The sequence below is a fragment of the Mustelus asterias genome, chromosome 16 (assembly GCF_964213995.1).
Source record: "Mustelus asterias chromosome 16, sMusAst1.hap1.1, whole genome shotgun sequence".
Lineage (NCBI taxonomy): Eukaryota > Metazoa > Chordata > Chondrichthyes > Carcharhiniformes > Triakidae > Mustelus > Mustelus asterias.
The window spans coordinates 75,004,080-75,020,872 of NC_135816.1; positions in this window are offsets into that span (position 1 = coordinate 75,004,080).

A 16,793-nucleotide genomic window follows, 5' to 3' on the forward strand; every position below is an offset into this window, starting at 1 on the left:
CGAATTGTGGTCACTATCTCCAAAGTGCTCTCCCACAACCAAATCTAACACTTGGCCCGGTTCATTTCCCAGTACCAAATCCAATGTGGCCTCACCTCTTGTCGGCCTATCCACATATTGTGTCAGGAAACCCTTCTGCACACACTGCACAAAAACTGCCCCATCCGAACTATTTGACCTACAAAGGCTCCAATCAATATTTGGAAAGTTAAAGTCCCCCATGACAACTACCCTGTGACCCCCACACATATCCATAATCTGCTTAGCAATTTCTTCCTCCAAATCTCTATTACTATTTGGGGGCCTATAGTAAACTCCTAACAAAGTGACCGCTCCTTTCCTATTTCTAACCTCAGCCCATATTACCTCAGCGTGCAGATCCCCCACGAGGTGCCTTTCCGCAGCCGTTAAACTATCCTTGATTAACAATGCCACTCCTCCACCTCTTTTACCAGCTTCCCTACACTTAGTGAAAAATCTATACCCCGGAACGTCCAACAACCATTCCTGTCCTTGTTCTACCCACGTCTCCGTAATGGCCACAACATCGTAGTCCCAAGTACCAATCCATGCCCCAAGTTCATCTACCTTGTTCCGGATGCTCCTTGCATTGAAGTAGACACACTTCAACCCACCTTCCTGTCTACCGGTACCCACCCTTGACCCTGATACCTTCCCCAATACCTCACCACCCTCACTGACTTCTGGACTACAACTCCTTTTCCCACGCCCCTGACAAATTAGTTTAAACCCCCCTGAAGAGCCGTAACAAATTTCCCTCCTAGGATATTGGTGCCCCTCTGGTTCAGGTGCACCCCGTCCTGTTTGTACAGGTCCCACCTTCCCCAGAATGTGTTCCAATTATCCACGTATCTGAAACCCTCCCTCCTACACCATCCCTGCAACCACATGTTTAACTGCACTCTCTCCCTGTTCCTCAACTCGCTATCACGTGGCACCGGCAACATACCAGAGATGACCACATGTTTTGTCTTGGCTCTCAGCTTCCAGCCCAGCTCCAGAAATTCCTGCTTTAAATCCCCGTCCCTTCTCTTACCTATGTCATTGGTACCAATGTGTACAACGACTTGTGACTGTTTCCCCTCCCCCTTCAGAATCCGGAAAACACGGTCTGAGACGTCACGGAACTTGGCATCCGGTAGGCAACATACCATCCGTGAGTCTCTTTTGCTGCCACAGAACCTCCTATCTATCCCTCTAACTAACGGGTCCCCAATAACTATTGCCCTCCCGCTCTGCCCCTTACCTTCCCGAGCCACAGAGACGGACACAGTGCTGGAGATCCTCTCACTGCGGTTCACCACTGGTATGTCATCCCCCTCAACCGTATCCAAAGTGGAATATCATAGAATCATAGAATCATAGAAACCCTACAGTGCAGAAGGAGGCCATTCGGCCCATCGAGTCTGCACCGACCACAATCCCACCCAGGCCCTATCCCTACCCCCACATATTTACCCGCTAATCCCTCTAACCTACGCATCTCAGGACTCTAAGGGGCAATTTTGAACCTGGCCAATCAACCTAACCCGCACATCTTTGGACTGTGGGTGGAAACCGGAGCACCCGGAGGAAACCCACGCAGACACGAGGAGAATGTGCAAACTCCACACAGACAGTGACCCGAGCCGGGAATCGAACCCGGGACCCTGGAGCTGTGAAGCAGCAGTGCTAACCATGTGCTACCGTGCAACAATACTTGTTGCTAAGGGGAACGATCACCGGGGATCCCTGCACGGACTGCTTCCTCCCAGCCCCTCTCAGCGTCACCCATCTGTTTTCATTCCTCGGAGTGACTGTATTCCTAAAGCTTCTGTCTATGGCCACCTCTGCGTCCCTAATGATCCTAAGTTCATCCAACTCCAGCTCCAGTTCCCTAACACGGTTTTGGAGGAGCTGCAGATGGGTGCACTTCCCACAGGTGTAATCAGCAGGGACACTGTCGTCGTCCCTCACCTCAAACATAGTGCAAGAGGAACATAGCACTGCCTGCACACCCATCCCCTCTAGATACCTTGCCAGTACCAGGTAGAAACAGCAAAAATGAATTAAACTCACCCCTGCTCGCCCTTTCTGCCTAAGCCCTGTGAGCCAAAGCCTTATAGCTCACACTCTGCTTCCCACTCACTCCTCTGCCCGCTCCCGACGCTGCCCGCTGTATACTGCAGCCTACCTTTTATACTTCACGCGCTTAAAAAACCCTTCCCGGACTCCTTAGCAGCCCACTTCCAGTTTTCACTTTAAACTTAAGATACTACTGCAAAAGTAAAGGCCAAAAAAACACACACACTAGCTGACTAATTAAATAAATAAACAATTCAATTAATCTCTCACCAGCACTGCTGCCTCCAATCACTCCCTCTCAGCTTGCTCCAGTGGAACAATGAGGGGGAACCTCCCAGGTAACTGACTATTAAAGTTAAAATAAAAACCAAATCCAGCATAATTCACACCGTGAGACCAAATCCAGGATCACCCACACTGAAACCAAATCCAGGATAACTCACACTGAAACCAAATCCAGGATCACTCACACTGAAACCAAATCCAGGATAACTCACACCGTCAGACCAAATCCAGGATCACTCACACTGAAACCAAATCCAGGATCACTCACACTGAAACCAAATCCAGGATCACTCACACTGAAACCAAATCCAGGATAACTCACACCGTCAGACCAAATCCAGGATCACTCAAACTGAAACCAAATCCAGGATCACTCACACTGAAACCAAATCCAGGATCACTCAAACTGAAACCAAATCCAGGATCACTCACACTGAAACCAAATCCAGGATAACTCAAACTGAAACCAAATTCAGGAACACTCACACTGAAACCAAATCCAGGATGACTCGCACTGTGAGACCAAATCCAGGATCACTCACACTGTGAGACCAAATCCAGGATCACTCCAACTGAACCCAAATCCAGGACAACACATGCTGTGCGACCAAATCCAGGATCACTTGCACAGAAACCAAATCCAGGATCACTCACACTGTGAGACCAAATCCCGGATCGCCCACACCGTGAGATAAAATCCAGGATCGCCCACACCGTGAGACCAAATCCAGGATCACCCACACCGTGAGACCAAATCCAGGATCACTCACACTGTGAGACCAAATCCAGGATCACTCACAATTCTGGGTAGACTGTCCCAGTGGTAACCATCCCACTTTCCTCAAAATTGGTGCCAGTGCCGACAATCCAGAACCCGCTTCTCCCACATCAATCTTTGAGGCATGCGTTCATCTCCTTAATCTGATTTGTCCAATGCCAGTTTGCAAGTGGCTGAGATAATAATCCAGAGATTATGACCTTTGAGGTTCTGGTACTTAATTTGGTGTCTTGGTTCTCAGGATTTACTGTGCAGAATCTCTTTCTTTGTCCTGCCTATGCTGTCGGTACCTACATGGACCATGTGACTCAGTCTTCCCCTTCCCACTGCAATTCCTTCTCCAATCCCGATGTCCTGAACGCTGGCACCAAGGCAGTCATCATAACCACCTGGGATCATACTCTTTGGTGCAGAGAACAGTGTCAATCCCTCTGACTATATTGACACATGGCACTGCTGCATTCTGAGAAACTCTTGCCACTTGAATGGCTTTGCTGTACCACAGTGCCATGGCCAGATAGCTCATCCACTCTGCAGCTCCCTCTCTATCAACCAAACAACTTCAAAAAAACCTCAAACCTGTTGGACAATCCAAGGGCCGAAGCTCCTCCTTACCTGCCACACTTGCATCCAAATCCTGCTGACTCTGGCCACCGATCAAATCAGAAGACCTTCTCCTCAGAGGTGTGACCACCACGGTATTAATCTCCGATGTGATACTTATTTTAATAGTGTTACGAATAGTAATATCATTGACAGTGATATTCGTCTCAGCAGTGATCTTGATATTGGTAAAGTTATTAATATTGATACCCTTAATAGGAATGTTAAGATCAGCCATGATATTAATCTCAGCAGTGTGGTTAATGGAGATCTTAACATTGATATTAATATGATTAAAACTTAGCAGTGATATTAATAGAGATATCACTCCCAAGATGAATTTTACCGCTGAGATTAATGTTTCTACTGAAGTGAGTATCAATGCTAATCTTAATAACATAAGATTAATATATAGATATAGTAATGTCAGTGGTGATATTTTTTCTCAGCAGTCGGAGTAAACTGTAGTGATACTAATCTAATGAATGTAATGCTAATTTATTAATTTACGGGTGAGTGGGGCAGTGCGGGGTGATTTGGGTAAAGGGCGAAGTACAAGTCCAAAGAGAAAGATCGAGGCTTCAGAAGAGTACAGCGATGTGGATAAAGACCAGCAGAATGAGACAGGGAGGATCTCAGAATTAACAAAAACTCTACCTCAGTATTTAAGGGAACCGCAGGGAATAAAAGTAAAAATATGCAACTAAAGATTATTTTTTATGAAGCATCTGCGATGAGGGGATGCACTAGTGGCATAAGTAGAGATAAATTATTCAGATCTAACTATTCCAGAAACATGGGTATAGCGTGATCAGGGTTTGGAAATAAATATTCCAGGATATATAAGATTTCAGAAAGGCAAATAGAATCACAAAGGTGGAGGGGTCCCCTAATATAATATGAAAGGATGACATAAGGACATTATTGAAAAGGTATCTGGTCTTGAGCTATCTGAGATCATGAAGTAGCACAGTATGGGTGGACATTAGGAATCGCAAAAGCCAGGAAACACTGGTGGTAATAGCTTAATAGGCTTCCTAATGGTAGTTTTACAGTTGGACAGAGCATTAAACAAGAAACTATTGGAGCTGTAACAAAGGAAATGTAATAATTGTGGGAAACTCTAATTTTCATATGGACTTGAACAATGAAATTGGCAAGAAAGGTCTAGAAGACAGGTTTGTAGAATGTTTTTATGACAGTTTCTTGGAGTAATATGTTGTGGAGCCGACTGGGGATTGTTGTGGGAAAATTACCACCGGAATCAGACTGGAGGTTCAATAACACAGTTTTATTTCGGATACGAAGCTTTGGGGAGAAAGCACTGGTACTCCGCAGTACTTGGCAGCTACCTTCTCAATAATACAATAGCAGTTGATCATTTTTATACTTTTCAGACAATGGATAGTTCGGACATTAGCCATTTTACACATCGTTATAGTTGAGTAGACAGATCATGGTGATCGATAGTTAACACATCGTTACAATCAGACAGGTACAGACATGGGCATTAAACATCGCATTGTTTCATAGAATGGATACATTTCCTCTATCAATGGCTGGTTTCGGTCTATACATACAGTGATTGGTTTTGCTGCATTTATGTATTTGTGTTCCCATCTAGGGCTAATCTTGTTATCAGACCTTATTGTCCCGGGTCTGTCCTGATCTTTAAAGTACCTCAAGCTCTGACTGGCTTCCTGCAGTATTTGATTCCTGCATGTTTAACTTTAAATAACTGTCTGTGCTGCATGTTTTAATTTTAAGTAGCTGTCTGTGCTAAAAGTCAGTGCCTGCTTAATGTCTCTTTCTCAGGCAACCATTTTATGTGCCAGGCAACCATTTTGTGTGTCAGGTACCCATCTCTGTGATTTTTCCCCACTACATTCCCCTCTTTTGGTCTGGATTATTATTAATTTAATAATCCCTAGACCAACAGTTGCATTTTCACATGAGGAGGTTAATTTTCTTCTTTCCTTCTTCGCTTCTTCTGGTGTCTTCAGGGATCTTCATCATAGGTTCTTCCTCAATGGATACACTAGCTCCTGGCACAATTCGTGTTACCATTATCTTGCAACAGACATTAAGGCTTCCAACAATTAGACAACAGACAATTACAATTGAAATGAGTATGACCAATCCACGTAATAAGTAGGACCCCCAGGATCCCCCCACTAGCCATTCCAGCCAGTTACCTCCTTTCTTAGGTCCCTGTCTGAAGTTATCAAGTTGTTGTCTTATGTTATTGATGACTTGTGTAATGTTATAGGATTCGTCTGTGACATGGGTTATGCATTTGTTGCCTATGATTGTACATATTCCCCCTTGTTGTGCTAACTGGTAGTCCACTGCGTATCGTGTCTGTTGTGCATATAGTCTCAGTTCAGCCATTTCTTGGTTGACAGCCTCCAGTGCTTTTGAAGTGCTGTTTCCCAGGACTGTTAGTCCACAAACAATATGATTCCTATTCTTTGCACGAATCACTCCTGCTGCCTCTCCCAGAGATAAGGCTCCAAGGAACCCATATCCCAGTGAGGATCCCATTGTACCCAGGGCTTCCCAATCAGTGCAAAAGTCTTTGCTGATAGCCTGGGTTACTATTCTCCTCCGAATATGTCCCTTCTGAGGGCATGGAACAGTCAGTGGTCCTATTGTTCCTACTGCAAAAAGGTTTGGGAGGTTTGGTGTTTCTGTTGTGTAAGTACCATTGAAGAGGAACATATATCCCTTCTTAGCCCGGTAACATTTAGTGTCCTGTTTATGAGTTTGTTTATATTGCCAATTGCTCAATTTATGACTCCTCGTTTGATCCCACCACCTGGTAAGTATCAAATGGGTATGTCCATTTGGCTGAACTTACGTGAGTTCCAATGCATTGTCCACAAATGAGCTGTCTTCCCGCAGTTATATTTAGACATTTCTGTTCATCACAAGCGCAAGTAAACTATCCCTTATTAACCCAACGATGTTGACGGACACACTGCGTCTGCACGCAGGAATCATTCTTGGGGACCAAGGCATAGGCACATCCCCATCCCTGCCCCGTAAAACAAAGCGGATAGCTTGCAGTATCTGAACAAGCTCTTCCTCCCACCTGTTGGAGGATTTACAAGTTCCACCCATCTCCCCTGTATACCTCTTTTATGTTTGCCAATTTGCCCCTTACAGGGTGCGTCTGATATATCTACTGTATATAAGTCATGAGGGGTCCACCGAGGGGTGGCTACAAATAGGGCTTTGACCGATTGTGCTAACGGGTAACATACAGTTCAATTCCCGTGTAAATGTATGTGAGCTTTGTAAAATAGATTATCCTCCATTCCAGTCAAATTTACAGTCGCGACAATGCAAAGTAGTACAGTTACATACTCGATTACATACATATCCGCAATGAGCAAATATCAATTCTAATACTATGATTTATACACTTTACAAAAGTTATACTGTCAACCTGAACGCGCCAGTTGCTCTTGCTTGCAGTCTTTGCCTGTGTTGAGGAAAGCAATTCGGTTAATTCATTAATTCAGTCACTCATTTCCTTGTGTAATTTCAGCTGGGTCCAATGTTTCCAGACACCTTTCCCTCTTATGTCTATACAGGCACAGATGTCTCCACTAATTATAATTTCATATGACCCATTCCATTTTGCTGCAAACCTGGTTTGTCAGGTAATGTTTTTACTAGGACGTGACTTCCCGCTGTTGGGACGTCAGGGAGCATTTCAAGCTCTCTCTCTGCATCTCTCTTTTCCTGATTGTCTTTTGCCAATTTGCGCATCCTTTTTAGTTGGGTGCTTATATCATATCTTCTGATTTTATCTTTTAGTGGACCTACATCGGTCCCACCTGTTCTGGTGCTTTCTGGTAACTGCATCGCCCGTCCTGTCATTAGTTCATAAGGGGTTAATCCGGTTGTCCGGTTTGTGGTAGCCCTTAGTCTCATTAATATAGTGGGCAATACCTCTGTCCACATTTTCCCCGATGTTTGTATGGCTTTAGCTGGTGCATTCTTAAGTGTTCTATTGATACGTTCCACCATTCCAGAACTCTGTGGGTGGTAAGGGATGTGGAATTTTTGTTTTATCCCCATCAATTGGCACACTGTTTTTACCACCTTTCCAGTGAAGTGTGTCCCTTGGTCCGAATTGATTTGTAGGGGTACTCCCCATCTAGGGAATACCTCTTCTGCCAATATCCTAGCCACCATGGTAGCAGTACAATTTGTAGTAGGGAACGCTTCTACCCACCTGGTGAACTGGTCTAGAATAACCAGACAATAGGTTTTGCCATGGGATTGTGGTAGTGGCCCTGTGAAATCTATTTGCAGATGTTCCCAGAGTCCCTTTGGTCTCAGCTGGTGTCCCACCTTAATTTTTGTGGGTCTACCAGGGTTGTGTTGCGCGCACGTCACGCATCGGTGACAGTGCCAGGCTATGTCTCTCCCCATTCCTTTCCACCACCATTCCTTTCCTATACTAGTTATCATGGCTTCTCTACCTGCGTGTGAGAGTCCATGATGTAGTTCCAATAGGGTGTTTTGTATGCACTCTGGTGTCAACACCCGTCAACTCAACACTCTGATCAAGACCTTTGATCCGGACCTTCAGAACACCCTCCATGCTCTCATCCCACGTACTCCCCGCATTGGAGATCTCTGCTGCCTCCCGAAGATACACAAGGCAAACACACCCGGCCGTCCCATCGTATCGGGAAATGGGACCCTGTGCGAGAACCTCTCCGGCTATGTCGAGGGCATCCTGAAACCCATTGTACAAAGAACCCCCAGCTTTTGTCGCGACACTACGGACTTCCTACAGAAACTCAGCATACATGGAGCAGTTGAACCAGGAGCGCTCCTCGTCACAATGGATGTCTCGGCACTCTACACCAGCATCCCCCATGACGATGGCATTGCTGCAACTCCCTCAGTACTCAAAGACGACAACTGCCAGTTTCCAGATGCAATTTTACAACTCATCCGCTTCATCATGGACCACAATGTCTTCACCTTCAACAACCAGTTCTTCATCCAGACACACGGAACAGCCATGGGGACCAAATTCGTACCTCAATATGCCAACATCTTCATGCACAGGTTCGAACAAGACTTCTTCACTGCACAGGACCTTCAACCGATGCTATACACTAGATACATCGATGACATTTTCTTCCTTTGGACTCATGGTGAACAATCACTGAAACAACTATATGATGACATCAACAAGTTCCATCCCACCATCAGACTCACCATGGACTACTCTCCGGAATCGGTTGCATTCTTGGACACACGCATCTCCATTAAGGACGGTCACCTCAGCACCTCACTGTACCGCAAGTCCACGGATAACCTCACAATGCTCCACTTCTCCAGCTTCCACCCTAAACACGGTAAAGAAGCCATCCCCTACGGACAAGCCCTCCGTATACACAGGATCTGCTCGGATGAGGAGGATCACAACAGACACCTCCAGACGCTGAAAGATGCCCTCATAAGAACAGGATATGGCGCTCAACTCATCGATCGACAGTTCTGACGCGCCACAGCGAAAAACCGCACCGACCTCCTCAGAAGACAAACACAGGACTCGGTGGACAGAGTACCCTTCGTCGTCCAGTGCTTCCCCGGAGCGGAGAAGCTACAACATCTCCTCTGGAGCCTTCAACATGTCATTGATGAAGACGACCATCTCGCCAAGGCCATCCCCACGCCCTCACTTCTTGCCTTCACACAACTGCACAACCTCAAACAGACCATTGTCCGCAGCAAACTACCCAGCCTTCAGGAGAACAGTGACCATGACACCACACAACCCTGCCACAGCAACCGCTGCAAGACGTGCCGGATCATCGACACGGATGCCATCATCTCACGTGAGGACACCATCCACCAGGTACACGGTCCATACTCTTGCAATTCGGCCAACGTTGTCTACCTGATACGCTGCAGGAAAGGATGTCCCGAGGCATGGTACATTGGGGAAACCATGCAGACGCTACGACAATGGATGAATGAACACCGCTCGACAATCACCAGGCAAGACTGTTCTCTTCCTGTTGGGGAACACTTCAACGGTCACGGGAATTTGGCCTCTGATATTCGGGTAAGTGTTCTCCAAGGCAGCCTTTATGACACACGACAGCGCAGAGTCGCTGCGCAAAGACTGATGGTCAGGCGACATTATTATGAGGAACAGTGAGGCACACATGAGGACGGCCTCAACCGGGATCTTGGGTTCATGTCACACTATCTGTAACCCCCACAACTTGCCTGGACTTGCAAAGTCTCACTGGCTGTCCTGTCTGGAGACAAAACACATCTCTTTAACCTGTGCTTAATGCTCTCTCCACTCACATTGTCTGTACCTTTAAGACTTGATTAGCTGTAAAGACTCGCATTCTAATCATCATTCATTATTCTGTAAATTGAGTTTGTGTCTTTAAATGCCCTGTTCGCTGTTTATGAGCAGATCTCCCACTCACCTGACGAAGGAGCAGTGCTCCGAAAGCTAGTGGCTTTTGCTACCAAATAAACCTGTTGGACTTTAACCTGGTGTTGTTAGACTCCTTACTAACCTTGAAAGTGACAGACTCCAATCACAAACAAGAATCATTCTTAAATAAATCCAAATCCATAGGTATGAGTGGATAACTGGCTAAAGTTAATTATGTAAATAATAGACAAAAAGATATGATGGGAAATGAACAGTAGGAGATATTTTAAAAATCAATTCAAAATGTTAAACAAAAATGTGTTACATTTAAATCCAGAAACTCAGACAAGAAAGATCCTTCAGTGGTTCATTCAGAAAGTTATGGACAGTAATACATTGAAAGAAGAGGCTTGCAACAATGTAAAAGAAAAGTAGCAAGCCGAAGAATTGGGAGTGCTGAGGAAACCAGTAAAAGGTCACCAAAAAGTTGATAAAAAGGGAAACATAAAATGAGAGTAAACTCGCCAGAAATATAAAAACAGATTTTAATTATATAAAAAGAAAAGTAGACAAAGTAAATACTGGCTCCTTAGAAGCAGAGGTGGGAGAAATTATTATGGGGAACAGGGAAATGGCAGAGATTTTAAAATAATATTTTGTGTTTGTCTTCACAGTGTGAGACATATGGTTCATATCAGAAATTGACAATACTCTAGGGCAGTGGTTCCCAAACTTTTTTCACTGGGCCGCACTTTCGGAATAAAAATTTGCTCGCGCCACACCGAATTTTTTATTGAAAAGAAACACATTCAAAAACAAAAAAAAGAACTCCGAGCAGTGCTTGATTCATAACATAGAACACAACTACTTTATAATATGATCATGGGACATCCAGAAAGTATAAAACAATGCTTGTTTAAACCATGTTTAAATGTTTCTTTGATTGTCCTTGAATCTTCCCGCCACACTTGCCATCCTCTCGCCGCACCAGTGTGGCACGCCGCACCCTTTGGGAACCACTGCCCTAGGGGCTAAAAAGTGATGAAATTAAGGGAATTAGTATCAGTAGAAAAAATTTAAGGGACTAAAATCTAACAATTCCCCGGGACAATATTGTCTGCACCCGAATAAAGATAGCTGCAGTGATCGTTGGTGAGCTAGCTATAATATCCCAAACTTTCTTAGATTTGGGGACAGTTCAATCAAATTGGAAGTTGGCAAATGTTACACCACTTCTCAAGAAAAGAGAGAGAGAGAAAACAGTGAACTGAGGCCAGTTAGCCTAACATCAGTCTTTGTGAAAATGCAGTCTTAACAATGCACTTGGGAAAGTGGTTGAACAAGTTAAAAAAAAGTATCGTGTGATTAGAACAAGTTTTACTGAAAGAAATCCTGTTTGACAAATTAATTATTCGGGTCTTTTGAGGATATAACTAGTTGGGTAGATAAAGGGGGAGCGGGGTGGGGTGGGGGGGGGGGGCAATAGATGAACCCCTGAGTTTCCAAAAGGCTAATAGGCAACATAAAAGCTCATGAAATTGGGGTGATATATTAGCATGTATGGAGGATTGGTTAATGGACAGAAAGCAGAGAGTGGGCGTAATGGAACGTTTTCAAGTCAGGAGGCTGCAGCTGGGATTCTCCAGTGCCGCTGCAGTGAATAGAGTTTTGGCTAAGCACCAAATTCTCCATTCTCGCTGGCAATGGGGGTGGGTGAATGGGATTGGAGATCCCTGCTCGATGATTACTCAGTGCACATTGTAGAAAGATTTGTGTTTTCAAATGAGAGGCCTGTGCCATGGCTGCGATTTTTCCTTGTCCGTGGCTGGGATTCTCTAGTGCCGCTGCAGTGAGTGGAGTTTTGGCTGAGTGCCAAATTCTCCATTCCTGCTGGCAGCGGTGGCGAATATGGACGAGATTGGAGAATCCCACTTGTAGTTTGAGGCAATTGCAGTCTGCAGAGAGGCTTGGGGTTCACTGCAATTCTGAAAGATGGCCAGCAGATGGCAGCAGAAACCCTTATGAAGCACATCCACTGCAGGGTGAATTAAAATGTAATGAGCTGGAAGAAAGATTGAGATCAGGTCGATCACTGCACTCACACATCACTTGCTGCCACAGGTGAAAAAGCAAATGAATCTGCACCTCAGGTTAAAATAGCGTAACAGTAATCTTTTTTTTTCAATACTTTGCCCTTGAATTAGAAACACAGAAAATAGGAGCAGGAGTGGGACATTCAGCCCTTCGAGCATACTCCACCATAGAGTATGGTTATGGCTGATGCTCTATCTCAATGCCACACTCCAGTACTCTCCCCACCCTCCCTGGAGCCTTTGGAGTCTAGAAATCTTTTTCTTTCTTCAATATATTCAGTGCCTTGGCCTCCACAGTCTTCTCTGAGAGAGAATTCCACAGGTTCACCCTCTGAATGAAGAGGTTTCACCTCATTGGCCTCCCCTGTACCCTGAAACTGTGACCCTTTGTTATAGATCCCCAACCCAGCCAGAGGAAGCATCATCACTTCATCCAGTCTCTCCAGACCTGTCAAATTTTATAAGTTTCAATTAGATCCCCTCTAATTCTTCTAAATTCCAATGAATACAGGCTTAGTTGAGCCAATCTCTCCTCGTACGACAATCCTGCCATCCCAGGAATCAGTCTGGTGAACCTTTGCTGCACTCGCTCTATGGCAAGGTAGGCAAGGAGATCAAAAGTGCGCACAATATTGCAAGGTGTGGTATCACCAAGGCCCTGTACAGCTGCAGAAAGACATCCTTGCTGCTATACTCAAGTCATAGTCATAGAGTCATAGAGATTTACAGCATGGAAACAGGCCCTTCAGCCCAACTTCTCCATGCCGCACTTTTTTTTAAACCCCTAAGCTAGTCCCAATTGCCCGCATTTGGCCCATATCCCTCTATACCCATCATACCCATGTAACTATCTAAATGCTTTTTAAAAGATAAAATTGTACCCCCCTCTACTACTACCTCTGGCAGCTTGTTCCAGACACTCACCATTCTCTGTGTGAAAAAATTGCCCTTCTGGACACTTTTGTATCTCTCCCCTCTCACCTTAAACCTATGCCCTCTAGTTTTAGACTCCCCTACCTTTGGAAAAAGATATTGACTATCTCGCTGATCTGTGCCCCTCATTATTTTATAGACCTCTATAAGGTCAGCCCTCAGCCTCCTACGCTCCAGAGAAAGAAGTCCCAGTCTATACAGCCTCTCCTTATAACTCAAACCGTCAAGTCCTGGTAGCATCCTAGTAAATCTTTTCTGCACTCTTTCTAGTTTAATAATATCCTTTCTATAATAGGGTGTCCAGAACAGTACACAGTATTCCAAGTGTGGCCTTACCAATGTCTTGGACAACTTCAACAAGATGTCCTAACTCCTGTATTCAATGTCCTGACCAATGAAACCAAGCATCCTGAATGCCTTCTTCACCGCTCTGTCCACCTGTAACTCCACTTTCAAGGAGCTATGAACATTTACCCCTCGATCTCTTTGTTCTGTAACTCTCCCCAACACCCTACCATTAACTAAGTAAGTCCTGCCCTGGTTCAATCTACCTCACATTTATCTAAATTAAACTCCACCTGCCATTCGTCAGCCCATTGGCCCAATTGATCAAGATCCCGTTGCAATCAGAGATAACTTTCTTCACTGTCCACTATGGCACCAATCTTGGTGTCACCTGCAAACTTACTAACCATGTCTCCCATATTCTCATCCAAATCATTAATATAAATGACAAATAACAGTGGACCCAGCACTGATCCCTGAGGCACACCGCTGGTCACAGGCCTCCAGTTTGAAAAACAACCCTCTACAAGCACCTGTCAACTAACTCTGTCAAGAAGCCAATTTTGTATCCATTTAGATACCTCACTCTGGATCCTGTGAGATTTAACCTAATGCAACAGCCTACCATGCGGTACCTTGTCAAAGGCCTTGCTAAAGTCCATGTAGACAACATCAACTGCACTGCCCTCATCTACCTTCTTTGTTACCCCTTCAAAAAACTCAAATTTGTGAGACATGATTTTCCACTCACAAAGCCATGCTGACTGTCCCTAATTAGTCCTTGTGAATCTAAATGCCTGTAGATCCTGTCTCTCAAAATACCTTCCAACAACTTAGCCACCACAGACATGAGGCTCACTGGCCTGTAGTTCCCAGGCTTTTCCCTGCAGCTCTTTTTAAACAAAGGCACAACATTTGCCACCCTCGAATTTTCAGGCATCTCACCCGTGATTATTGATGATTCAAATATCTCGGCTAGGGGACCCGCAATTTCCTCCCTAGCCTCCCACAATCTCCTGGGATACATTTCATCAGGTCCCGGGGATTTATCTACCTCTTGCAATGAAGGACAACTTATTATTTGCCTTTCGAACTGCTCATTGCACCTGCATGTTTGCTTTCAGTGACTGGTGTACAAGGACACCCAGGTCTCTTTGTACATTAATATTTAAACAATACTCTGTCATTCTGTTTTTCCTTTGAAAAATTGAATCGAAAACATAAACATCAAACTTTTATATATTAAACTGTGGGTTCAAAACATGAGACATATTTTTGTTATGGAAAATGAAAGTTGCTCTTTGAATTCATACTGACATTCACAAATTAGCTACTGGTGACTTGCCTCTTTACTTCTTGATTTGATCACTCCTTCAAGCAGTGATTCGATATTCTCCAATATGCTTCAATCAGGCTTTTAACGTTCAAATCTTTTTTTTGTCAGAGTTGTGTTTGATGTTCACTGCAGGTGCTTCTAGTATTGCTGAACATATGAAATCAGAATTAATCTCTTGTTTTGGCAGCTTGGGGGAGGGTCTTTCACACATGTCTGATTAGGTGATTTCAATTAGCTATCATTTATCAAGGATTCTAGCATTATTGGGTGGGTCGGATTATTTGAGATTGGTGTTAAACCCCAGCTAATATACTTATGTATCCTGGCCTAGTGCTAGCTCTCTCGCATCTGGGAGCCATAGAATCCCTACAGTACCGAAGGAGGTCATTTGGCCCATCGAGACTACATCGACTCTCTCTCCGAAAGAGCATCTTACCCAACACCCCCACCCTAACCCTATAACCCTGTGCATTTACCGTGGCCAATCCACCTGACCTACACATCTTTGGATTGAGACAGTCATGAGTTTAATACCAACTCCTGACTGACACTCCAATACAATGGGACCACACCAATATTTAATTTTATGTCAATGCCACTTTAACAGATTCAATTATCTCATTGCTGTTTGTTGGGCAGGGATGAGCCTGATACTGAGAGGGGCAGATTATTATTGTTAATGGCCTTATATTCAGGGCCAATATCTCACATCTTTCCATTGGGAAACCTACTGGTGGCAGATAATACACATACATGAACATATGTATACATACACACATACGCACACACACACACAAACACACACACACATATCTACACATACACACACACACACATACACACATATGCACAGACACACACACATACACACAGATATACACACAGTACTGCCACTCACAAAGGCACATGCATAGTCACACCAATACAAAGTGTTGATTTGGCACTCATTTTATTTGTAAAACTTGAATTATTCTGATATTGAACCAGCTCATGGAAGTTTATTTTTTCCCAGAATACTTTAGTTCTAGAATTAATCCAATTACGAAAACTTGAATTCAACAAAATTTCCTAATCTTTTCTCAAGATAAATCTGCTTCCTCCAATTGCTTGGGGGTGAATTTGTTTTTGAAGCTTAGGCTTAAAAGTTAATTTATTAGTGTCACAAGTTGGCTAACATTAACACTGCAATGAAATTACTGTGAAAATCTCCTAGTTGCCACACTCCGGCGCCTGTTCGGGTACACTGAGGGAGAAATTAGCATGGCCAATGCACCTAACCAGTATGTGTTTCAGACTGTGGGAGGAAATAGGAGCACCCGGAGGAAACCCACACAGACACGGGGAGAACGTGCAAACTCCATACAGACAGTGACCCAAGCCGGGAATTGAACCCGGTTCCCTGGCGCTGTGAGGCAGCAGTGCTAACCATTGTGCCACCGTGCCGCCCGTGTTATACTGGGATATAGGGACCCAGTTATAACTTGAATGGTACGGGTTGGCCTGGTATGAGAGGATTAATAATTGTGACTCAGAACAGATCCCAAGAAGAGATTAGAGATAGTGAATAAAATAACAAATTAAACTGTCTTTGTTTTGCCAGGCACTTCAAACAATGTTCCAAGGCAGATAGGTGATGTCAGGTCACAAATCAGTCACAATCTCATTGAATGTTGGCATAGGTTCAAGGGGCTGAATGGCCTTCTGCTCTATCTGTGTTCCCATAGCCTCAAATAACAGTAAGGATAGTGGAATTTATGCATTTTTAAATGTAGATTTTCTGCTTTGGGTGTATTTAGGAAATTGAGGCCTGCGTGTGTTTGAACTGAGCTGGTTAGATAATGGCTCACCTTTCTGCTGAAATTCATTTCTATAATCACAAACATATCTTCCATGGACCAGCACTATTAATCAATGGAACAGAATGTAATCGTTTATATTTCTTTTCCTTAAAAAGTGTTATTTGAT